Raw genomic sequence first — 25570 nt, 5'->3', positions numbered from 1 at the left:
ACAGGAGCCCAGAGCTGGTGGCTCCAACCAGCTCAGCCCCAGGAATCCCATCTGAGCTGGATGGGCTGAGGAGGCACCCGGGCAGGACACAGCCCCACCTCGCCCTGGAGGGGCCGGGGGAGAGGCAGGAGAAGCTCTGACAGCCTGAGGCTCCCACCAGGAGGACCTCAGCCCGGGTCGCGGTGGCCACACCGCCTGCTCCCCGGGCGAGGGCCGTCTGGAGCCTGGCAGCCAGGCCTGACTCCACATGGCCCCGGTCTGCCCGTCGGGGCCGGGATAAAGCCGCGCATTCAGGGGACACACAGGGCCTGCTTTGTGCAACGCCCACGCCTGCTCCCCAGAGTGGCCTGCGAGGCCCGGCCCCCAGCCCCGTGCACGATTCACCCCGGCTGGCGGAGCCCCCTCCCACGGGTTGTCTCCAGGGGCCCTGAGGGAGCGGGTGGTGGCTGCCTTTGTCCCTTGACCCAGGTCCTGGCGCCTGTGGGACCCAAGCCAGCCACAGTGGTGGGGACGAGGCTGAGGAAGCAGGGCCAGCGGGGCCAGCAGGGTGTGGACAAGCCCCGGCGGCCTTCCTGACCTGCCACGGTCAGTGGCCATCGGGAGCGGCTCCAGCCATGGACAAGACCTCAGGGAACTCGAATGGGACACCCGAGGCAGGGGAAGGGAGACAACCCAGTCACTGCCTGGCCAGGCTTGGTGACCCCTGGTGACCCTACAGCCTGGAGGCCACTCAGAGGGTCTGAGAGTCACGAGGATTCTCTGCATGGGGGCGGGGACCTAAGTCACATGACCGAGGTCCTGGGCTGGCTCTGGGTGGCTCTTGCCACGTGCTCGGCCCACAGTGCTTCCTAAAGCTGAGCACGATGAACGGGGACCCCAGCTGCAGCGGCCCCAGGAGCTCAGAGAGCCGAGGAGGGCCAAGGTCAGGGCTCCGGCAGAGCAAGACAGGGAAGCCGGACCCTAGCGGCTACAGCCAGGCATGGAGGCGTCGACGGGGGCAGGACAGGCTCTCCCGCTGGCCCCAAGACCTCCACCCAAGTCCAAGCCCACCCACCCACTCCCTGCTGCGAGGAAGGAAGGAGAAGCACGCAGGACCCTCGAACATCACGGGGACCTCCCGAGGGGCCCGGCAAGGACTGCCGTGGCTGAGGGTGAGGGACGAGGGACTCCGGTCCTGCCAGCAACACACCCACCGCCACGCACGCCCACACCCAGGGGGCTGCCTGGAAACACAGCACACATGCACCTGCTGGTGGAGATCACAAACTGGAGGCCCGCGGACCTGAGTCCCCATCCCTGGCCCCAGCAGTGCTCACGCTCGGCATCACGGGAACGGAGCCCAGGCAGCCACACCCGGCACGGGCTGTGCCGGCAGCCACGCATGGCACACCTGGATGCTGCCTGCCTGGCCCCTGCCGGCACCCACGCCTCTACCACCTCCTCCTGTGCCCACGGCAGACAGAGCTAATCAAGCCCTGTGCCCACGGCAGACAGAGCTAATCAAGCATGAGCTCCCTGCCCTGCCGAGTGCACAAACCCCTCTATGAGGCTCCGGGAACCAGGAGGTGCCTCACCTCACCCCAGGGCCTCAGAGTCAACTTCAAAGCATGGGGGCTGGTGCTGTGGAGTAGCGGGTGAAGCCGGCGCCAGTTCGAGTCCTGGCTGCTCCTCTTCCGATCCAGCTCTCTGCTATGGCCTGGGAAAGCAGTGGAGGATGGCCCAAGTGCTCAGGCCTCTGCACCCATGTGGGAGACCCGGAAGAAGCTCCTGGCTCCTGGCTTCAGATTGGCGCAGCTCCGGCTGTTGCAGCCATCTGGGGAGTGAACCAGCAGATGGAAGCTCGCTCGCTCTCTCTCTCTCTCTCTCTCGAACTGCCTTTCAAATAAATAAATCTTAACAAAAAAAAAGTATACTTCAGGGCCAGTGCAATGGCGTAGAGGGTAAAGCCAGTGCCTGCAGTGCCAGTATCCCATATAGGTGCTGGTTCAAGTCCCAGCTGCTCCACTTCCGATCCAGCTCTCTGCCATGGCCTAGGAAAGCAGCAGAAGACGGCTCAAATCCTTGGGCCCCTGCACCTGTGTGGGAGACCTGGAGGAAGCTCCTGGCTCCTGGCCTCGGATCGGTGCAGCTCCAGCCGTTGTGGTCATCTGGGGAGTGAACCAGAGGATGGAAGACCCCTCTCTCTCTGCCTCTGCCTCTCTGTAACTTTCAAATAAATAAATATCTTAAAAAACAAAAAAGTTCAAAGCACGACAGGTGCACGCAGCAGCACCAAGGTGGACACATCTGCAGCCCCCGACAGCTCCCAACCCTCCCGCGCCCCCTCATCTGCAGCCCCCGACAGCTCCCAACCCTCCCGCGCCCCTCATCTGCAGCCCCCTACACCTCCCGCGCCCCCATCTCAGCCCCCAACCCTCCCGCGCCCCCATCTCAGCCCCCAACAGCTCCTAACCCTCCCGCGCCCCCATCTCAGCCCCCAACCCTCCCGCGCCCCCATCTCAGCCCCCGACAGCTCCCAACCCTCCCGCGCCCCTCATCTGCAGTCCCCGACACCTCCCATGCCCCTCGTTTGTCCCTGAGAATGCAGGGTGGCTGGCAGGCCCTGTGCTGCACACGGCTGAGCTCGTGTGGCTCAGCCCCCTGCCCCAGGACAGCACACAGGGCACGCGTGCAAGCGCAGCCCCCTCCCCGTCTCTCCGGGCATCTGTGAGCCTCAGGCAGCTCATCCACAAGCTCCGACAGCACCCAGCAGGCTGCACCCAGGGCACACGACCCTGCCTCAGTTTCCCTAAAGTGCCCAGGATGACATGCTGCCGGGGTCCTCCCACTGCCCTGTCCCAGGCTCTCAACTTTCCTGGGGACACAGGACGCAGCCGCTGGCCACAGACACGGTCTCGTCCTCGGCTCCAGCTCGCTGTGCGCACTGGCTGTGAGCCACGCGGGGCTCTGAGCCTCCCCCCTCGGCCCCAGCTCGCTGTGCGCACTGGTGTGAGCCACGCGGGGCTCTGAGCCTCCCCCCGCAGGGCCCTTCACCACGCCCCTTTTGCAGATGAGCAAACAAAGGCTTGGGGAGAAGCTGCCCCCGATCCTGCAACTAGGAAGAGCAGGGCTGGGTCCCCCCTCCCCGCCGCCACCACGGACCCCGCGTCTCCACCTGTGCTCGCCAGCGAGGCAGGCAGGGAGGCCCAGGGTTCCCTGCCTGACCTCTGTCCCCAGGGCCAGGGTCTGAGCTGAGGTCAGCCCAACACCAGGCCCTGCCCAGCACCCAGCCTGGGAACGGGAACCTCTGGGAGGCAAACGTCCCACCCTGTTCCCCCACTCTGCTCCGGGCAGGGCCCGGGCGTGGCGCCTGTCCGCTTTCCTTGTCATCTCCCCCTAGGGGTGAGTGGTGGAGGCGGCGGGCTCTGGAGACCACGCCCATCCCCCCCCCACGCTGTAATTTCACTTAGGCCTCTCCCCCTGCCTCGCTGGGGGTGCGTACTCACCCCTACTCCTCCCCCGGCCATCTCACACCAGGACAAATGGCTGCGTGCAAGGGCCCCTGACCACCCGGCCCTTCCACCCATCGGCTCACCGAGTCCAGTCATTCTCGAGAGTGTGGACCCCTCCCCCATATTATACAGGAAAATAATCAGACTGAGAGAGGCGAGGTGATCGGCCAATGACCCCACAGTCCAAGGGCCCAGAGCCCCGTTTCTCTGACCCCAAAGCCTCCATCTTCGCGGCAGGGTTAGAACGACCGGGTGGGCCCAGGGACGAGGGTCTGCAGTACCATAAATGGCATAGCTTCCAGGGAAGGACTGCACAGAAATGCCCAGAGCGGGGCCAGCGCTGTGGCGCAGCGGGTAAAGCCGCTGCCTGCAACAGACACCCCACGTGGAAACCGGTTCAAGTCCCGGCTGCTCCACTTCTGAGCCAGCTCCCTGCTAATGGCCTGGGAAAAGCAGCGGAAGATGGCCCCAGTGCTTGGGCCTGTGCACCCTCATGGGAGACCTGGGCGAGGCTCCTGGCTCCTGATTTGGCCTGGCCCAGCCCTGGCTGTCACACCCACTTGGGGAGTGAATCAGCTCCACCTCTCTGTCATTCTTTCAAATAAATAAATCTTTAAACAAGGAAACCAAGGCCCAGAGCAACGCCCTCCGCGGGGTCCACAGAGCCGGTGTTGGTGGCTGGCGAGACCACGGCACACATTCCTGGAGGGGTCAGGCGGAGTTCTGGGCACCGGCCGACAGCTTCCTGCCACCTCCCGTATGCGGGACACCCCGCGAGAACTTCCTCCTCCTCACTCTCACAGCCCTGGATCACAGCCAAACTTCCAGGCTGAGCTCCGTGCCTGCTCCCGGCCGGGCAGCCAGGGAGAACACAGCTGGCTAAAAAGGAAGCTGATCGCGCTGCGAGCCAGCGACCCACCTCCCCCCAGACCCGTGACCCAGAAGCAGCACGCACAGCCGCACGTGTGCTACCAGACGACGGCCACATGAAAGACGACCTGGCCCTGAGTTTTACAGGGGTCGGGGCCCGTGGTTTCCACCAGTTCAGGTTCAGTCCCTGTTCTTGGCAACGGAGCTGGAGCCGCCCTCAAGCCCAGCCAGAGTCCCCCCAGGGCGCACGAGAGAGAGCAAGCGTAGAACCGGTTAACGGGCGACGCCCCTGCCCAGCCCCGGTCTGCCACTAATAACCGGAACGGCAGCGGTGCTGGGCTGGAGAGCTGGGCAGAGTCCACCTGGCTCCTGCCAGCGCGAGGGAGGTCTCCAGACAAATGACCGCCGCCGCCGCCCCCCTGCCTCCTGGCTGCCGGCCGGCGCACGCGGCCCTGTCTGGCCTCCTGGCCGCACACCGAGGAATTAGGAATTGGCACTGTCTGAAATTTATGAAAATCTAATCTTGTTAGGCCTGCCTGCATGAGACCTGCCAGGAGCGCCTCATTGTTAGTCGGCACAGCCCCAGCCGGCCTGGGCTCCAGCCACTTCCTGTGCTGTGCCCCCCACCCCCTCGGCGACAGGCTAAGAGCCCAGCCCCCACTCACCCTGAGTTTCAAGTCAAAGGGATATCTTGCTGATTGTTCTTGGTGCCATTTCAACCCTCTCCCTCCCTCCGCCCCCGACAGCCCGTTTCCTTCTTAGAGTCAGACCTTGCGTGGATTAAAACACAAAAATCCCGCTCCCTTTCTCTTGAGGTTTGGGGGCGACCTGCCAATCTAGGCCAGCGTTCTCGCTCTGAGGAACAGCCGTGGCTGCTTTGAGAGTGGGGGCCTGGCTTCGGGCCAGGGGAACCCTGAGAGGCGGCTGGGTGCTGGGAGGGCAGAGGGACTCAGGTTAGGGGCCCCACGCCCCGCTCCCTGCCCTGCGCTCATGCAGAACCTGGGGCACAGGTGGGAAGTGGAAGCGAGGCCTTGGGGTCCAGGACCCCTGTGCAGGCTCAGCTGCTCGCTGGGGCCTGGGGCAAACCGCACAGCGGCCTCCTCCTCTGGGAAACAGGGGAGCGGACCTGCCCCCCACCGCCCGGGCTGCGGCAGGAACAGGCCAGGGAACGCCAGGAGGCTGCCTGGCGGGCGAAGCCTGCACTTGGGATCAGAGCGCTGGGTCCCAGCTTGCTGGCCAGCACCCGGGAGGCAGCAGGTGATGGCCCAAGTACCTGGGTCCCTCCCACCCAAGTGGGAGACGGGGTGGGGCTCCTGGCCCTTGGTTTTGGACTGGCCCAGTTCTGGTTGTTACAGGCATTTAGGGAGTGAGCCAGTGGATGGAAGCACTCTCTCTCTGCCTTTCAAATGAATAAGTGAAAAAAAAATCTAAACTATGAAACAAGAAGCCTTCCAGGAGGGGACGTCTGGCCACCCAAGCAGGCCACGGACAGCTCCACTCGGAGGCCCCCCACCCCTTCCCGACACGGTCAGCTGGGCCCCAGCACATGCTGACCACCTCCGGGGGCTGCCCTCCCCAGCCTCTTCCCTGGGCCTCTGCCTGTGCTCACGCTAACCACCCCCTGCTTTCTGGTCTCTCAAAGCACTAGCCGCCGCCCCACCAGCCCCGAGGACCTCTGCACGTGTCCACATGGCTCCCTCCAGCGTCACTGGGACGTCCCCGGGGCACCCCGTCTGAAACGGCCCTCTGCTCCCAAGCCCCAGGCCCCATTCCCTGTCCATCAAGGAGTTCCCGCCTCTCCCCCCGGAGTGGACGCAGCTTAGCCTCCAGGGCAGGCACAAACTCATTCCCTAACAAACGAGCGTGTCCGTCGTTATGTGCAGGTGCCGAAGCCCCCGCAAGCTGACAACAGACCCAAGCCAACCAGGATCCACCTCAGCGTCGCCCCAGGGGCTGACAACACAGAGGGGCGGGACATCAGGCCACCTGTGTGTCCTGACAGGAAGCCGCCAGGTAGGACGGACTCGTCTGGGGTTTAAGAAGAACAAGCGCACATTTCTCTTAAAAGGAAAGGCGGGATCTGCCGATACACACCTGTGTGGTGGGTAACTCTGTGCCCGCCAGACCAGGGGCCAGCAGGGGGCACAGGGACCCGCTGGTCGTGGGTATCGGGGGAGGGGGAGAGAGGGGGCGGTCCCTTCCGTGTGACACACGTCTGCATTGCAGCACCTCCAGGCACACGCAGGTGCATTTATGGTGGAACCGGGGACCCGAGCTCCGTGCTCCCCGTGATGAAGCCTCCCGCGTGGTCCCCGCAGAGGCGCTGTCACCCTGCTGTGACGAGGAGGCTGGAGGGGCCTGGGGTTGGCGGGAGGCACGCGCAGAGGCTTCCGACTGCCCCGGGAGCAGCAGGTGCGGCAGGGAGTGTGCCCACTGGGCAGCAGGGCACCTGTCCACTCCTGCAGGCTCCCCTGACCCAGAACCCAGGGTGGCGTCCAGGCACCCAACAGTCCTGTCTCCTTCCCCGGGCCGTGGCCACCCATGGAAGCTGCCCTGTGACGCAGGGGCTGGCTGCCCGTCCCAGGCACCAGGCCACTCCTGGGAAGTGGTGTCCTGTCTGGACCCTGACGCGGCGGCACGGCACAGGGGATGACAGCAGGTTCCGAGGGCACTGTCCCATCTCCTGCTTCGTGCCCCAGGAACCACACGCACGCCTCTGCCGGCATCACTCCCCGTCGCTCCTTACCTGGCTGGCTCTCAACAGGCATCCCACCCCTCCAGCCACCATCCATCCACCCACCCACTCACCCACCCATCACCTACCCACCCACCCATCTATCCATCTACCCCTCCAGCCACCATCCACCCCCTCACCTACCACCCATCCACCATCATCCATCCATCTACCCATCATCTATCCACCATCCACCCACTCACCTACCACCCATCTACCCAACATCCACCATCCACCCATCACCCATCCATCCACCCACTCACCTATCCACCTATATCCACCCATCTATCCAGCTATACCCCTCCATCCACCATCCACCCATCCACCCCCTCACCTACCACCCATCTACCCATCATCCATCCATCCACCCACTCTCCTATCCACCCACTCACCTACCACCCATCATTCACCCATCCATCCATCTACCCATCATCCACCCACTCACCTATCCATCCACCTCTCTCCTCCATCCACCCATCCACCCACTCTCCTACCGACGTATCCATCCATCTTCCCATCATCCACCCATCCATCCTCCTTCCCTACCAGGCACTGGACCTGAGACACACACCTCCTGACCCAAACCTCCACCCTCGGGTCTCAGCACTGGACCTGAGACACACACCTCCTGACCCAAACCTCCACCCTCGGGTCTCAGGCGCACGCACACCCACATCTCGGTGCTGCCTGGCCCTCCCTGTCCAGGCTCCCACAGTAACTAGCATTCGGCCCACCACCCTGGGGTGTGAGTGCTGCAGAGTGGGGGTCCTGCTCAGTGCTGCAGATCCTTCCAGCCCAGACTGGGCCTAGCGTGGGGCTTAACAGAGAAGGCTCCACATGAGAGTGTCCCAGCGGGAAACCCCGAGGGACTACACGTGCACACACACACACACACACACACACGCACACACAGCCAAGGCGCGTCAATTAGGCAATAAATACAGGTCTGGCTTTAAAGGATTCCAAAGACAGCTTAGCCCCACAGCTGTGTGAGCGTCCCCTTTAACTGTGCCTGTGTTGGTTGGCAAAGGGCTGGGGGTGAGCTGACTTCCGATACCCTGGTGACAGCAGCTCGGGAGCCTGCACTGCTGGGGCGCCGCGTCGGGCGCTCAGAGGTCGTGTTGCAGGAGGCAGCCGGGGCGGAAGCTGCACCTGCAGCCCCGAGCCGGACCCTGCTTGTGGGGGACAGGAGGTGGAGTGAGAGCCCAGGGCCCTGCGATCATTCTGGAACCTCATGCTTAAACGTTCCTTCTACAAGAAAAGACAAAGCCGCGCCTTTTATCTTCCTAGCTATTATCCAAATGGAAAAGACTAATGAGATTTTTTCCCCTATTATCACCAACATTGAACATCTTTAAACACCCGCTGTCAGCAAAGTATCAATCACCGCTCCAGAGGTATTGGCAAATGGAGGGAACTCACGGCGGGGGGCTGGCCCCGCCGAGGGCCACGTCGGAGGGCCACGTCTTGTGGACTGAGGGTGGGGAGAGGGCTGCCCCCGCTGAGGGCCACGTCTTGTGGACTGAGGGTGGGGACACAGCGGGAATGCGTCTGTCTGCGGTGAAGGTGCCACCGCCTTCTCAGAGGGCATCTACTGCCACCCAGCGAACGCTGGCCCAGCACAGCGTGGGACACAAGTACCTCCGACCGTGGCGGGCCCGGCCAGTCTCAGCACGGAGGGCGCTCGGAGCTGGAGGGCGTGTGTCGGGGGCCGCCCTGGGCAGAGCAGGACGCACGGTGACGTCCTCGGGTTCCTCCCACCGGACGCTAGGAGCTCCACATCCTCTCCACTGTGACAGCCACAAAGGCCCCGCCACTGCCCAGTGTCCCCTGGCTGAGAAGCCCCGGGCCACCACGCTGACGGGGCACAGGTGCTGGCAATCACGGCTGGGCAGAAAGAGTGAACTGGGCGGTGTGGACCGTGGGCCCAATCTCACAGCCAACCCGACAGGGAACCTGCACCACACTGCCCTGGACGGCCACCTCGGAAAGGGGGGGGCTCCTTTAAGACTTTCTGGGTGTCTGTCTATTGTTTGTGTATTTAATCCAAGACCATTCGTGTCCTTCACAGAAGCGATGCACACATGTGCTCCGAGGAGAGACCCCGGGAGGGTGCAGACCGGAGGCGGTCACCCGGAGGCGGTCACCCAGGCAAACCCTCACCAGAGCACACAACCGCAGGCATCTTGATCTCAAACTTGACCTCAAACGCCCAAGTGTTCATTCTTGGGGCCGTGGAGTCCGTGTATTTCATTACCGCAGCGCAAGTGAACAATACCCCTCGTGCAGACGGACGAGGCTGACGGGGGGGGGGGGACCTGGCTGTGGGCAGTGGATGCAGGAGCCCTGCACTGGGAGATGGACCCACAGCAGCCCAGGTGCCTTCCAGCTCCACGCGTGGATGCCCGGGTGGGCGGCAGGGAGTCTAAGTTTATTTTCCACGGCTGAATCTGTCGCGAGGGACTCTGCAGTCCGATGCACCTGTCTGAGCAACACCTGTTCAGCGGGCACCTGCTTCACGCCAGGCCCTGCACCTGCTGGAGGTGTCGGGCGACCAAGGCCAGGCCCCGGGAGCTGGGATTCCCGGAGCGGCCACGGCCCTTCCTGTTGGGACTGTGCGCTGTCTCCCGGGGAACAGAGGGATTCGAACCTGAGCCCCCAGCAACCTGGACTTATTTCTGGAGACCAGTGTGGACATCTGATCAATCACCTGGCCTCTCCCACAGCTGTCTCCAACAGGACACGTGTGACAGGTGCAGGGGCCCTCGCGAGTCCTGCGCCCGTCCGAGGGGGTTTCTGGCGTCTCATGTAACTTTGCCAGCAGCGCCCAGGAACAGTCCCGGCCTGCTGATCGCCCTGTGTTAGGGGCAGGGAATCGGACACGCAGAGAGGCACAAAGATACGCCCGAGAGGGCAGGGCCAGGCTCTCGTGACCAGGGACGCGGGAGCTGCTGTCACCACCACGGCTCCCCCTCGTCACACAAAGCCCCCGCAAGCACAGCCCGGACCCCCAGCCAGCAGCAACCCCCGAGGCCGTGCACGTCCCAGCTTCACAAAGCAGAAGTTACTTCTGTCACCTCGGGGCCCCTCCCCCGCGCCACCTGCAGCCGGGCTCACCCAGCTCTGCGGGACTTGAGTGCCGAGGGGACCCCAGGCCACACAGCCTCCTTGCTGCACGTTTATCTGACCGCGTTCTGGAGGAAGGTTCCAGCGCACAGGCTGGTCCCACCGACGAGGCCACTGATGGACGGCTGGGCCCGGGAGGAGTCTGGCAGGGAGGGCGACCTGGCACCGAGGGGTAGGGGAAGCGGGGAGGACCACCTGCCCACTCTGCATCCTCTGAGTGTCCTCCTTCACGGGGAGGCGGGGTGCCCGTCTCGCACAGGGGCCTGTCCCGGGTGTGCACCTGCCGAGCCCATGGCAGCAGCTCTGTCTGTATGGCCTCCTCCATTTCCTCTTTCAGGCAACAAGGAACGCAGATCCCAGAGAGAGACGCTTCCAGACGCAGGCACCGCGGCCTCTCTCTGCCTGCACTCCAAGGGTGAAGCTGCCCTAGGCCTGGGTGTCACCTGCCCCCAAGGACAGCGACGGGGACAGAGCGGAGTGTGGGACGCCGGTCCGGCTCTGGATTCGAATTCTGCCTTGGAGTCCTCACTGCGTGGCACAGGTCTGCCTCGGTTTGACCCCCGTGGGGCTGCGGAAGGCCTGACTGAGCAGGCAGGAAGGTCCCACTCCCCAAACAGCAGCTGGTATACAGCAAGCGCACCCTAAGTGGTGACCACCGTTAGATCACACAGCAGGCGGCCCTGATGGATGTAACAAGGACATCAGCCGGACACTGGCTAATGATCTGGAGTGACGGATACTAAGCAGGTAAATTCAATTTACGGGAGAATCGGCAGAAAGAGAAAATGCGAGAAAAATGGAGAAAGCAGAAAAATCCATCACAGGACAGAGCTCAGGGGCGTTGCCTCTCCTGCCCTGGAAGGCAGAGCCAGGGGACAGCTGCTCAGAGGCGGACCCGCCTGACTGCACCCTCTACTGCTGCCCCCTGCGCCACGGCCCAAACTCGGGGAGCCCGGGAGAGACCCCTCAAGAACAAGTGGTCTCAGGGCCGGCGCTGTGGCACAGCGGGTTAACGCCCTGGCCTGAAGCACCGGCATCCCATATGGGCGCCGGTTCAAGTCCCGGCTGCTCCACTTCCGATCCAGCTCTCTGCTATGGCCTGGGAAAGCAGTAGAGGATGGCCCAAGTCCTTGGGCCCCTGCACCCACGTGGCAGACCTGGAAGAAGCTCCTGGCTCCTGGCTTCAGATCGGTGCAGTTCCGGCTGTTGCGGCCAACTGGGGAGTGAACCATCGAATGGACGACTTTTCTCTCTCTCTACCCTCTCTGTAATTCTGACTTTCAAATAAATAAATCTTAAAAAAAAAAAAAAAAGAAAAAAAAAGAACAAGCGGTCCTGCATGTCACTCTAGCCTCCCTGCTCTGCCACTGCAGGCCCCCCCCCCCAGTATTCTGCACCCACCCAGCAGAGCAGATAAAAAACCTCACCCATCGAATCAGTGCCTCCTCGTCACGCTCAGATTAAAGCCGCAAGAGGCCCAGCTGACCTCACTGTCCCACCGCCCATCTCCTGTCTTGTTCACTGCGCTTTAGCTATGCTGCTTCTCTCTTCCCACCCCAGGGCCTTTGCACACACAGTTTGGTTTCTCCTAGGTCCCTCATCCCGAATGCATTCTCCTTTGCCACCTGCCGGTGAACCATCAGGGCCACAGGAACACACGGAGCAGCAGAGGGTCAGGGGCTCGGACTGTCCCAGCTGTCACAGTTTGGTGGTGGGATCAGCTCTGTGCCTCTGCCTGCTTGTCTGTGGAGGGGGTGAGGCCCTGCCCCACTGAAGACCAGCCAAGCCACGTGAGCTCCTGGGAGAGACTTCCGGATTCACATGCTTGCCTGATTACCGTTGGTCCCATTTCACTGTGAACATGAGAGGGCTGCGCTGTGGTGCAGGTAAAGCCGCCGCCTGCATCCCACATGGGCGCCAGTTCGAGTCCCGGCTGCTCCACTTCCTATCTGGCTCTTTGCTAATGTGTCTGGGAAAACGGGAAGACGGCCCAAGTGCTTGGGGCCCTGCACCACGTCAGAGACCTGGGGGAAGCTCCTGGCTCCTGACTTCCACTTGCTTGCAGCATTTGGGGGGTGAACCAGTGGACGGAAGACCTCTCTCTGTCACCTGCCTGCTCACTCTCTCTCTCTCTCTCTCCTCTCTAACTCTGCCTTTCAAATAAATACATCTTAAAAAAACAAATAAAGACAATGCGGCTCCACTGACGCGTCACTCCTGAAATGACAAAACGTGGGCCCTGAGCTAACCCCCGCACGCGCGGGCCCTGAGCTAACCCCTGCACACACGCGGGCCCTGAGCTAACCCCCGCACACACGTGGGCCCTGAGCTAACCCCTGCACACACGTGGGCCCTGAGCTAACCCCTGCACACACATGGGCCCTGAGCTAACCCCTGCACACACGTGGGCCCTGAGCTAACCCCCGCACACGTGGGCCCTGAGCTGACCCCCGCACACACGTGGGCCCTGAGCTAACCCCCGCACGCGTGGTCCCTGAGCTAACCCCTGCACACGTGGGCCCTGAGCTAACCCCTGCACACGTGGGCCCTGAGCTAACCCCTGCACACACGTGGGCCCTGAGCTAACCCCCGCACACGTGGGCCCTGAGCTAACCCCTGCACACACGTGGGCCCTGAGCTAACCCCCGCACGCGTGGTCCCTGAGCTAACCCCTGCACACACGTGGGCCCTGAGCTAACCCCCGCACACGTGGGCCCTGAGCTAACCCCCGCACACACGTGGGCCCTGAGCTAACCCCCACACACGTGGGCCCTGAGCTGATCCCCGCACACATGGGGGCCCTGAGCTAACCCCCGCATGTGTGGGCCCTGAGCTAACCCCTGCACACACATGGGCCCTGAGCTAACCCCCGAGCACGTGGGCCCTGAGCTACCCCCCGCACACGCGGGCCGTGAGCTAATCCCTGCACACGTGGGCCTTGAGCTAACCCCTGCACACACGTGGGCCCTGAGCTGACCCCCGCACACGTGGGCCCTGAGCTAACCCCTGCACACACGTGGGCCCTGAGCTAACCCCCGCACACGTGGGCCCTGAGCTAACCCCCGCACACGCGGGCCGTGAGCTAATCCCTGCACACGTGGGCCCTGAGCTAACCCCTGCACACACGTGGGCCCTGAGCTGACCCCCGCACACGTGGGCCCTGAGCTAACCCCTGCACACACGTGGGCCCTGAGCTAACCCCCGCACACGTGGGCCCTGAGCTAACCCCCGCACACGCGGGCCGTGAGCTAATCCCTGCACACGTGGGCCCTGAGCTAACCCCTGCACACACGTGGGCCCTGAGCTGACCCCCGCACACGTGGGCCCTGAGCTGATCCCCGCACACATGGGGGCCCTGAGCTAACCCCCGCATGTGTGGGCCCTGAGCTAACCCCCGCACACACCCACAGGGTGCCAGGTCGGGGGACGGGCCCCAGGGCCCCAGGGATGGACCCGGCTGTGGCACTGGGCTCACGTAAGACGTCGTCACCTCAGGGGAAGCCGGAGCAGGTGTTCGGATCGCGCTCTGTCATTTCTCACAAGCGCACACTGAGGGCAACTACCTCAAAGGAAAAGTTGTTAGAAAGAAACGGGGGGCCCGGTGTCGTGGCACACTTGGTTAATCCTCCGCCTGCGGCACCGGCATCCCATATGGGTGCCAGTTCTAGTCCTGGTTGCTCCTCTTCCAGTCCAGCTCTCTGCTGTGGCCAGGGAGTGCAGTGGAGGATGGCCCAAGTGCTTGGGCCCCTGCACCCCATGGGAGACCAGGAGGAAGCACCTGGCTCCTGGCTTCGGATCAGCGCAGCGTGCCAGCTGTGGCGGCCATTTTGGGAGTAAACCAACAGAAGGAAGACCTTTCTCTCTGTCTCTCTATCTCACTGTCTAACCCTACCTGTCAAATAAATAAAAAAATTAAAAAAAAAAAAAAGAAGAAGAAAGAAACGGCACACTCTGGGAGTCTGGCACACCCTGGGAGGCCGGGTCCCTCAGCCTCACCTGGACCACAAAGTATCAGCCCACACCAGCAGCCTTTAGCGACCCTTGGGACCGGACCTGGGCACCTCCCCTGGCCCCGGGGAGGGCAGGGGCCAACTCAGAAGCCACTTCCCATCTCCAGGCCCCCCCAGCTCCTGCTCATGGCACCTGCCATCTGGTGCCGCAGCCAACCACATGAGGCCATCTCATGGCTGTCACCCTTCAACTTCCAGGTCTGCCTCCCAGGTTTAAAGAAGAAATTCTAAACATTTATATTGTTTCTCTTTCTTAAAGGCAGAGTTACAGAGGGGCAGAGGGAGAGAGAGAGAGAGAGAGAGAGAGAGAGGTCTTCCATCCGCTGGTTCACTCCTCAGATGGCCACAACGGCCAGAACTGGGCTGACTGGAAGCCAGGAGCCAGGAGCTTCTTCCAGGTCTCCCGCTCGGATGCAGGGCCCAGGGAGTAGGGCATCTTCTACTGCTCTCCCAGGCCACAGCAGAGAGCTGGTCGAAGTGGAGCAGACACTTGAGCTAGCGGCCATATGGGATGGGGGACTGCAGGCGGCGGCTTTACCCACTAGGCCACAGCGCCAGCCCTAAGACAAGCATTATTGACACGTATTTAACACTGAGAACCGGGGACGGAAGCCTTTCCGGGCTGTGGAAGCCTCGGCTCCTGCTGTGGTCCCCACAGCCCGAGCAAAGAACCACCAACCTCTTCCTGCCAGTGGACAAGAGCCAGGGCAGGAGGCACAGCCTGCCGTATCCAGCAACTGGCAAGCAGCCCAGCCCAGAGCATCGAGTGCAGAGGCGTGGCCAAGGTCAAGTAGCACTGTACGCAGGGGGGGGGGTCCCCACACAACGCATCAAACCAGGGCCACAGCCCCCAGGTGAAGGCTCGGGGTTCCCAAGGTCAAGCACCACTACAAACTCCTCTGCCAGCGGCCACTTCCGGCCTGCCATCAGGACGTGCGGGCTGCTCCGAGCCAGGCAGTGCGCTGGGGGCGCAGGGTCCCCCGCCGCCTCAGGACACCTGGACCCAGCTGGAAGGGGTCCAGTGCACTGAGCCCCTGGGAGAGAGACCGCCCCAGACTGCGTGGCCGGGGACCACCTCTCGCTGCAGGTGGCGCTAGGCTAAGAAGAGGAAGGCTGGGCAGAGGGCGTGAACAGCAGACGCACGCACCCTGAGGGGGGAGCCTCTGTCCCACTCCAGGACAAGCAGACACCCGGGGCCTGGGCTCAGAGCCCCGAAAAGCTGCAGAGACTTCCCGGAGGATGGGCGTGGGGCGAAGCCACCACTCGGGTGCCCGGCATGGGTCCCGGCTCCTCTGCTTCTGACCCGGCTTCCTCCTCATGTGCACCCTGGGAGGCGGCAGGTGATGGCCCAAGTCCCTGCCCCCCACAGCAGAGCCTGCCCCAGCCCCGGCTCCTGTAGACATCTGGGGAGTGAACCAGTGGATAGATCTCTCCGTCTGTTTTCCTGCCTCTCTGTCTTTCAGATAAAATCACACACAGGGCGAGTCCCCAGGTGTCACCTTACACCAGCACTGCTGTGGGCTGCGCCTCTCCCAGGCTTTCGCTCCTTAGAAGGGCGGGGGAGGGGGGGGCAGAGGCATTAATCCAAACACCAAATAAACCCTTTGTTGAAGCCCAGCTGTGGAAGCAAGTGCCGGAGCCTGATCTTGAAACTGGTTACGGTGGAAAGGGGCGGCCCCCCAGGCATATTGAGTGGCTCAGATCACGGAGGCACGGGGACTGCGGAAGACCCAAGGACAGACCTGGGAAGAACCAGGGGCTGGGTCTAGGGCAGAAGGGACGGACAGGAGAGGGGGAGGAAGTCCACGTCACAGAGCAAAGCTGGGGAGAGCGGGAGCCTCTGCCTTCCAGTCTCCTGGGCACAGGGAGCCCTGGTCAGGCTGAGCCAGGCTGAGCTGGCCGTGAGCTCGCTCATCTGCAAGGTGCGGTGAACAGGAGGCAGGAGCCTGGCTCACGCTGCAAGCCCCAGGGAACCGGGATGGAAATTACGGCTGGGGCCCATCAGACACCGTGGGGAGCTACAGCCGCGACAGCCCCGCCAGGCTGTGCTGGGGGCCCATCAGACACCGTGGGGACAGCTACAGACGCGACAGCCCCACCAGGCTGTGCTGGGGGCCCATCAGACACCGTGGGGACAGCTACTGCCGCAACGGCCCCACCAGGCTGTGCTGGGGGCCCATCAGACACCGTGGGGACAGCTACAGCCATGACAGCCCCGCCAGGCTGTGCTGGGGGCCCATTAGACACCGTGGGGACAGCTACAGACGCGACAGCCCCACCAGGCTGTGCTGGGGGCCCATCAGACACCGTGGGGACAGCTACAGCTGGGACAGCCCCGCCAGGCTGTGCTGGGGGCCCATTAGACACACCGTGGGGACAGCCACAGCTGCGACAGCCCCGCCAGGCTGTGCTGAGAGGAAGAAGCACACCAGATCACTCACGGCTCCCAGATTCCCCGACACCCCATGTGTGACAGAGAAGAGACGGAGGCAAGAGCGTCAACCAGTCTGGCCCGGCTACGGCTGCTTCTCACTGGGGGGATTTCACCTGGCACCCGACACCTGGCAACAGTTGGGGGGGGTGCTGGCATCCAGTGGTTAGAGGGGACATGGCTGAGTCACGCAATGGGCAAACAAGCCCCCCAGAGAAAAGAGTGACCCAGCCCAGGGTCCACAGCACCAGGTCCACGAGACCAGTTAGTGCCCAGAGCGCGGTGCCTGGAGACGTGGAAGCTGCTCGGTGAACATCGATCCTGACGGCGCACCACACGCAGACAGCAAGCAAGCGAGGGACCGGCTCCCGGCGTAAGGAGTCGTAACAGCAGCCCTGCCCCAAAAAGACGCCTGAGACGGTGAACTTGGCAATGCCAGGGCCAGGCCCGCAGACACACGTCGGAAAAAAATCAGTGAGCAAGAAGAAGTGCAGGAGAGAGAAAAGCAGGCCAAGGGCAGCGCAGGAAACGCCACGGTGTGCAGCTTCCGCCTTTCCCACCGAGGGCCTGCGCCCCAGCACACAGGAGACTCCAGGCTCCGGAGCAGAGCTGCGCTCGGGCCGTTCTCCCGGGCCTGGGAGCTCCGTCCTCCCACTTGGATGCCACCCCAGCACGTCTGTCTCACACACCAGGAGTGCTGCCGAGAGCTGCGTGCTGAGAAGGGATCTAGGGCTGTGTCTGGGCCAGCAGCAGAGCGTGCTGTGATGGATTGGTGATGTCTGCTCTGAGTGCCAGCAGGGATGTGAGGCAGGCATCCCAGTCCGGTCCCTGTCTTCTCCGGGGCAGAGGAGGGAACCAGAAACCCCACCTGCAGCCTGGCCTCCAGGAGCTCCCCCCTCCCCCAGCCAGCCCTCGGGGTCTTCCCTTCCTGGGGGTGGCTCGTGGCCCCTTTGCAGGGGTCCCAGCAAGGAGAAAGGAGCCCCCCACTCCACCAGACCTTTTACTTAAGAAAAAACATCTTTAATTGGATTATCTCGTGTTTTTGTTACTGAGCTTTTTTAGTTACGCGGGAGCAGCATAGCTAGATCATACGGAAGATCTATTTTTAGTGTTTGAGGGGAAAAAAAACCCTTTTCATCTTAGGATAATTGTAGGCTCACACACAAGCGTGAACAGTGACAGAGTCTCCACACCCCCTGCACCCAACCCCCCGGTGGGGGCAGCTGGCAGGGGGACCAGGAGCCGCTGCCCACTTCAGCCTCTCACTGGGAGCCTGGGGAGCCCCAGGGGAGGCAGCCAGCTGGGAGCACCCCCCACCCACACCCCAGCTCTGCCGCTGCCGATTCTGCCCACCCTTCAAGTCTCAAAGGGTACTTTCCAGACAGCCCCCCGGCAAGCAGCCTAGGCCTGGTCCCACCCACTCCTGCTTCCCCTCAGCTCACCACCTGCCTCCCAGTGGCTCCCTGCGGCAGGTGCAGGCCTGCCCCTTCTCCAGGGTCCCCCCCAGCTCACACGGTAGGGGCACAGCCACCGCGGAAAGGAACAGGCAAAGCCAGTTCCCTGGAGCACCAGGCCCACCCCCCTCGGGCGAGGCGACATCACCATGTCCTCTCGTCCAGGGCCACACTAGCAAAGGCCTCGGTCTGGACTGAGGGCTCGGCCCTATGAACAGGGCTCAGCGGGAGTCCAGCTCCACCTCCGCTCTCTGAGCCTCAGTGTTCTCATCCATAAAATGGGGTCCCTGCTGACTGGGGTCCAGCATCCTGGGACTACCTGGAGCGTCACGGCCACCTACTGCTTTCCTAGAGGACTGTCCCCCTAATCCAGCCTCCGACAGTCCAGCAGTGCAAGCCTTAAGCTCACAGCCCCCCAGCGGGAAGACAGCGAGACCGGCAGGCGCGAGGCACCTCTGTACCCACCGAGCGGCTGCGACAGCTCCCACTCTCGGTCTCAAGTCTGTGTCCCCAGTGCCAGCAGCCACCAGCGCTTCCTGGGGGAAGGCAAGTTCAATGGGCGAGCTATAAATATTTCTGCTGAACAGTGCCGGGAGTCGGGCTTTCTGCATGAGCAGGCCCCACGAAGGCAGGCGGCGCGCCAGGTCTGTCTGGAATTATGGAAATAGATGTTGTCTCCCGCTGCATCTGTTTTGCCTGACAAATGAACGGCAATTCGCCTCCTAAATAAGGCAGCGCACCAAGACCGGCGCAAACTCCTGCTCCTCCAGCTCTCCAGAAAAGAAGAAAAACGTCCAGGCGTGCCTCCCGACCGGAGCCGTGGAAACCAGACATTCCTCGGGGCACAGCCTTGGGCTCCGCTCTCTGCGAGCGCGCCCCAGCGCTCCCCGAAGGGGGACGCGAGGAACCACTGCTCCCCACAAAGAGACGACCAGGAGGCACGGGATGGACTCACAACATCCCCAGGACCCCACACTCGGCCAAGGGCGCGCGCACCCACCCACGATCGCAGTGTCCCTGGGTTCTCCACGCCAGCACAACACTGCCTTTAATCACCCCAGGACACACACATCTGCCAGCCCAGGGAGCCAAGGCTTCTAGCCGACGGGCCCCTGTTAAGGCACATCCCTGCTCTGGGGTGGCAGCCCACTGGGCTGCACCACACAAAACTTGTCTTCCCCTCAAAATATGCTACTTTGCGTTTCAAAGAACGACACCCACCAGCAAGGCGTAGACCCCAGCACTTCTGAGTCCCCGGGCTCCGCAGTGCAAGGTGCAGCCGGCGCCGGGAACCTGGACGACGGAGCGGCAGCTGAGCAGGTGCAGTGCGCAGCCCCCACCCTGGGGGAAGGGGACTCCCCCGGCTCCCTGAGCTGCAGGTTGGAAACCCCAGGAGCTACCTGGTCTGGAGCCCACCCCCCACCAGTGTGCCCCGTAAGTGGAGCCCAAGGCAGACTGCAGACAGCGGTGGCTGAGGGCGCTTCTGCTTTTTTTTAAAGGGGGGGAGGGTGGTGAGGACCTGGCTGGGTGGGGGCAGCGCAAGGCCAGCTCGCCTTCCGGAAGCCCTCTCGCAGGGTCTCTGCCCTCCCCATCCCCCGTACATACACCTCGGCTGTCACTCAAGTTCCCAGGTCCCTCCTGGGCGGGGCGGTGGGACTCCCCTCCATCACCACTGGGCCCACTTGTGCGGTCACCGCAGGACAATGCATTCTGCTCCGGGGTGGGGGGCTTGGAGACCCTCCAATCCCCCCACCCCGTTCCCCTTTCACTCAGGCAACAATGACCTAGTTGCTATGGCAATTAATGTATCTGTTCCTCAGAACTGCAGCCTCGGAGCCACCGAGCAGCGCTGACAGTTTGATCCTCGAAAAGCCAACCCCAGGGCGGGCAACTGGCCTGCTGGTTAGGATGCCCTGGGCCCACGTCGGAGCGCCTGGCTTCCGCTCCCAGCTCCGGCTCCCGACGCCAGCGTCCTGCTAACGCCCGCCCAGGGAGGCCGCGGTGCTGGCCCAGCAGCAGTTGGCTTCCCGCCACCCACGTGGGAGACCTGGATGAGATCCTCGCTCCCAGCTTGCCACCTCTTCCAGCCCTGGCCGTTGTGGGCAAACCACGGGATGGGGTTCCCTCTCTCTCTCTCTCTCTCCGCCTGTCTAAAACAAAAGCCAACCACTGGAGGTTTTACTGTATTAGTCTATGCATGCTAACCAAAAAACTCCCCCAGAACAAAAGCAAACCCCAAAAATGCAAAAAGAAGTCAAGTTGCGGAGAAGGGCCGGGTCTCTGTGTCCCCCCTCTGCTTCCCTGACGACGGCACAGGGTGGGCACAGGCCAGCAGGAGGCTCGGGGAGCGAGGAGCGGTCTGGGGCGGTGCGGCCGCCGGGGAGGACGTCTAGACGGTCATCAAGAGGACAAAGCGCCGGCCGCAGTCACTCCCATGCCAGGGCACCCGCCCGGCCGTCGCCTCCCGCTCACAGCCCCACAGGCAAAAAATGCGAAAAACAAGACAGGTCGTTGTGGCCCGGGGAGGCCGGCACAGCTTATGAGCGCATGAGCGCGGGTTCTGAAATCCCGCTTCAACTACGCGGGGAGATGAATCTGGCCCCGTCGGGTCTCTCTCGGCTCGGCAGGCCCAGCATTCCGCTGGCGCGCTGTCTAGACACCGATAACAAAGGACTTTACAGCACGCAGAGAGTGGCCATTTAAGGATGCGGCATTGCCTTCCCCGTCTGAGGCGATTTGTCAGATGCACTTAAATGAAAGTGCTAAGTTGTGCCGCTTCAGGGTCGGCCGGCGGGCGGGGGCGGGCAGGGGCCCGGCGCAGCGGTGGAGCGCTGGGAATTCCCTCCCCTACGAAGCTGACTGCGACGCTGTTTCTAAGCCCGGGAGCAGCCACTGGGCTAGGGGCTACCTGGGGACCCAGAGCAGCCGACAAGGCAGGGGAGGAACCCGGAGTCACTTCCAACCTGGCTACAGGGTGTGCCCCTGGGGCTCCCTCGGGGAGACACCTGCACCCTCTAAGCCAGGGAGTGTTTCCACCAATCCGGGGTGGCCGGACAGGGCCAGGTCTCCTAATCAGGAGACTGTCAGCTTGTAGGGCGAGGCGTGAGCCCAGCAGGTGCCCAGAGAGAGGTCATTTACTCCACCAACCTACGCCACCCTCTCGGTCCGGGTACAGCCACCCGGCCCTTCCTTAGGCCGGCCCTGAGGTCAGAGGCGGCTGCTTCTTCCTGAGTCTTGTCTGCCCGCCTTGCTACCTCCCTCTCCAACCTCACAGCCAACGGCAGACACACCCAGCTCCGACACGGTCTCTGAACCTGTCTCCGCCTCTGTGACACGGGGTCCCGGCCCCCGTCCTGAAAGACGTGAGGATTACAAGTGCCCGCTCTGGGGCAGGCATCGGCTCTTTCAACACCACCCCCCCACACACACACACAGAGTGGGGTGAGGGTCCCGGCCTGGGCTCCGGCTTCCACTCTCTCATCCCCGATGATCACCTCCGGAAGGCTGCTCCTCACCGGGTTCCTCCAGCACCAACAGCCCGCAGTCTCTGCTGCCCGTGGACGAAGCCTCCGGTCCCCCACCCCACCCCGACGCGGATGTACAGGTTCCGGAAGACTCCGGCGACTCCGGATCCGAGTGCAGGCCTTGGAACAGTGCTCCCTTTTGTCGAGGGTTTGCTGGAGTCATTTCCTTCTTCCCAGATGGTCTCCCCGGCCAGGGGCAGCGCTGACCAGGGCTGAGGTCCTCCAGCAACAGGAAGTCACAGCGTAGGAGGCGCTGACCCAGCTCTGCCGCTTGACAGACAAGGCCAGAAGGGACGTGACCTGGCCAAGGTGACCCAGCCGGGACGAGGAAGGGCCCTGTTATTTCTTGCACTTTCCACTCCCCTGCACACACCTACCACCACTCCTGAGGCTTGGAACCACAGCAGACATTACTAATCAATTACCACGCTCTCTCTGCAGGAGCCTAGCCTTGGCCTCGAGAGCTTCCTCTCCCCAGCACCCCATCAGGCAAATCAAACTTTTTTGCCAATTCTTCCCCAAATATAGCCATGGTGGGGGGTCTTCTGACTTTAAGGGGAATGAGAGGGGCTGGCGCTGTGGCACAGAGGGCAAAGCTGTTGCTTACGGTGCCAGCATCCCATGTGGGCGCCAGTTCAAAACCCAGCTGCTCCACTGTCAATCCAGCCCTCTGCTACGGCCTGGGAAAACTGGAAGATGGCCCAAGTCCTTGGGCCCCAGCACCCATGTGGGAGACCCGAAAGAAGCTCCTAGCTCTGGATCAGCACAGCTCCAGCCGTTGCAGCCATTTGGGGAGTGAGCCAACGGATGGAAGACCTCTCTCTCTCTGCCTCTGCCTCACTGTAACTCTGCCTTTCTAAAAAATTAATAAATATTTAAAAAAAGGAAATGAGAAAACATTTAGAGGAGGCACAAGGAACCCAGTGGGTCAAGACCAAGGATATCAGCAGGCGCTGTGACATAGCGGGTAAAGCTACCACCTGCAGCACCCGCATCCCATATGGGCACCAGTTCGAATCCCGGCTGCTCCACTTCCGATCAGATTCCTGTTAATGCACCTGGGAAAGCAGAGGAATAAGGCCCAAGTACTTGGGCTTCTGCGGCCCGGCCCAGCCCTGGTCTTTGCGGCCACTTGGGGAGTGAATCAGCAGATAGAATTCTCTCTCTCTCTGTTACTCTGCCTTTTAAATAAATAAAATCTTTCTAAAAATAAAAAATTCAACATTAAAAAAAAAAAGACCAGGGACGCCTGGGAGCAAGCAAAGCAGCAGGTGCCAGACTCACGGCCCAGCTCTGAAACCCAGAGGGGCTCCCGATGCCCCCTCCTCCCGACATGGCAGCGGCTGCCTCAGCTCCCTGGGTTCCTGTCCGGGACACGCTCCGACCCTGGGTGTGGAGTTCCCCCATCAGACTCCGGGACACCCCCTGCGTGCACCCACCCAAGGCTCTGTGTCTCCATCTCCCCCTCCCCGTGATCACAAGGCCACGAGACCTCAGCCTCCATCGCCATGTCCTGGAGCTCACCAGGAACTCCCTCCCCCAATCACGGCTCTCCCTGCCCCCAACCCATCCTGCATGGTGCCAAGTGGACTCTGCCACCTCCCCGGCTCCAAACGCTGCCAGGGCTCCCCAGAACCCCAGAGTCACCAGCTCCCAGGCCCTCCGGGCCCTGGGCATCAGGCTGTCCCCGCACCCCTGGCTCTAACCTCCTGTCTTCACCCAGCCCGCGGCCGTGGCCTGCAATCTTCCTGAGCTGCCACCGCCCCCCCCACCCAAGGCTGGACCCACAGGTACCCCAGAGCTGAGAGGGGACAGAGAGGGAGAGCGACGGGCACGCCACACAGCAGGAAGGCACGGGCGAGGGCCACCCGCCCAACTCCCACCACGGAGCACCACCCCACCACCGCTGCCAGGGCCCCAGCCCACGCCCTGCTGGCTCGGAATTCAGCAGGGGAGGGGGCACCTGGACGTTCCTCCCGCCCCCTCCCTGCCCAGGTTTCTGTGGAGCTGCACCGGGATGACTGTGTGGGGGGATCAGGCTGACGGAGGGGGTCTCGGGGGCCTGCCCACGTTAAGCCGGGGTCCCCAACCTCAACCTGGGCATGGACACTGCTCTGAGAAGTGGACGGCAACACCCCAGCTTCACCCACTGGGTGCCAGCGGCAGCAGCCCCCCACCAGGGCTTCAGCTGTAACCACCAAAACCATGTCCCCAAGGGACGGCTGAGAACTTTGGGTCCTGACAGGAAGAGCTGAACAGCGAGCACAGGCGACCACTCGGCGCCCCCTGAGGACGCACGATGACCATTCATGTTCCCATTTTACTGACACAGCAACTGAGGCTCACTGAGGTACAGGCCCGGGACAGAGCCACACAGACTACAGACTCCACATCTCTCTTTGGCCAGCTCCAGCTCGCGGGCAGCACCAGCAGGTCTGGTCACCACGGCTTTGGGGTCCCCGCCTGCACCCCTGCCCTCCCACCATGCACATCCCCCAGCGGGCAGAGGCCGGGGAGTGTGGCTTGGCTGCCTATCCCTGCAGGGGTTTCTCCGGCTCAGCCCCGGCGGAGCGCGGTGCCCCAGCCTTCGATTCCGGCTGGCAGCCTGCCCCAGACTGGCACGGGCCACGGGGCTCCATTCAGACACTGTCGGCCGAGCAGCTCCGGGAGCTTGGCCGTCTACTCCGTGGGGCGCTGCCTCCACCATGCTAAGCAGGTGCACGGCTAGAGGCTGGGGCTGCCCACTCGCAGGGCAGGTGGAAGGGAAGGCTGTGTCCTCTGAAGCCAGCTTTCCCAAGCCCAGTGCCCACCCCTCCTTACGTCTCGGCCCGAGGCCCTCTGGTCAGATTGGTGCGTTGGCGGACCCAACGGAGGCAGGGTGCAGGGGCAGGTGCACAGGGCAGCCAGGGTGGAGGAGCAGAGGCCCCCGAGCTCCTGGTCGCCTGGTCGCTGAGGCCCAGTACCCTGGGAGGCCTGTGGCTAGCGAGGGATGAGCAGGGGCACCCGTGGCCCCGGGAGGAATTCCTCAAGGCCAAGGCCACCAGCTGGGAAAAGCGCAATGGTGCTGGCGCGGCGGCATCTGCGGAAGGGCCCCTGCAGGAGCTGAGCCCTCCTGGGCCTGGGGCCTCACCTGCTCCTGGCCAGTCCCCAGGGAGGAGCGGCAAGGCAGAGCCCCAAGTCTGGAGCCTGGCGGGTCTTAGGCCTCCTGGCACTCTCTCCCCTCCCCCGCAGAGCCCAGGCCACCACCTATCCCAGCCGCTGACCCTCCAGGCTGCTCAGACCCTAAAAGGGCCACAGCTGCCCCCCGACCAAGCACACGGCCCCACGCCCCAATCAAAGTGGCCAGGTGCTCTGCCCCTCCCCTGCCCAGATCCTCGATGTCCACATCTGTGCAATGGGGCTGCTGACTGCATGGCCCAGGGCGCTCACAGCGGGGCTGCCCAGTTAGGAGCCTTTGCCAGGCTCTCCCTCAATCTGGCTTGCGTCAGGGTCTCCCCGGAAGTGGGCAAAACCAAAGCCAAAACTGAACTGGGATGAACGGGGCAGAGTCAAACACAGAATCTCAGCAAAAGCCAGACAAACGCCCAGGCAGCGGCAAGGATGCCCGCGGGCCACCCACATCCTGTGGGCCTCAGGGCTCCCACCCAGCGGCCCGCCCCCCCCCCCACTCCCAGGCCAGGAGCGCCCACATTCCAGCCGCCGCGGCAATAAAAATACCTAGACTGGTAGTCAGGGAGGAGGCAGGCCCAGGACGCGCCGGGGCAGGGGAGAGCGTGGTGCCCCCCGCCCGGGGCCCGGCCTCCCTGACCCCCTCTGGACTCTGCCAGTCCCGAGTGCTGGTGGAGGAAGGGCCGCCAACCCCAAGCCGGGCTGCCCCATGCACTTCCCGCCAATGCTGTCCCCCAGTGGGAGGGAGGCACCAGCCGCGAC

At 63.1% G+C, this 25570-nt stretch overlaps 1 protein-coding gene across 14 annotated transcripts in view; it reads right to left on the bottom strand.

The window, feature by feature from the left end:
* Positions 1–25570, bottom strand: part of PMEPA1 (prostate transmembrane protein, androgen induced 1) — a 48099-nt gene that overhangs the window by 8461 nt on the left and 14068 nt on the right. Inside the window, exon 1 of one of the 14 annotated variants that reach the window (XM_070051377.2) lies at positions 21611–21726. The exons of 10 other annotated variants lie outside the window; for them this stretch is intronic. The gene's annotated coding sequence lies outside the window, so the exon portion shown is untranslated. Of the gene's footprint in view, positions 1–1574; positions 1854–21610; positions 21727–25570 lie in introns of those variants that run through there. 3 more of the 14 variants (XM_070051379.2, XM_070051388.2, XM_089306968.1) reach the window with 3 other exon arrangements.

Source organism: Oryctolagus cuniculus, chromosome 11 (assembly GCF_051225735.1).
Source record: "Oryctolagus cuniculus isolate XC-2025 breed Fujian yellow rabbit chromosome 11, ASM5122573v1, whole genome shotgun sequence".
NCBI classification, from domain to species: domain Eukaryota; kingdom Metazoa; phylum Chordata; class Mammalia; order Lagomorpha; family Leporidae; genus Oryctolagus; species Oryctolagus cuniculus.
Note: the sequence above shows the minus strand (reverse complement) of the source record. Positions and strands in the feature narration are given on the sequence as shown.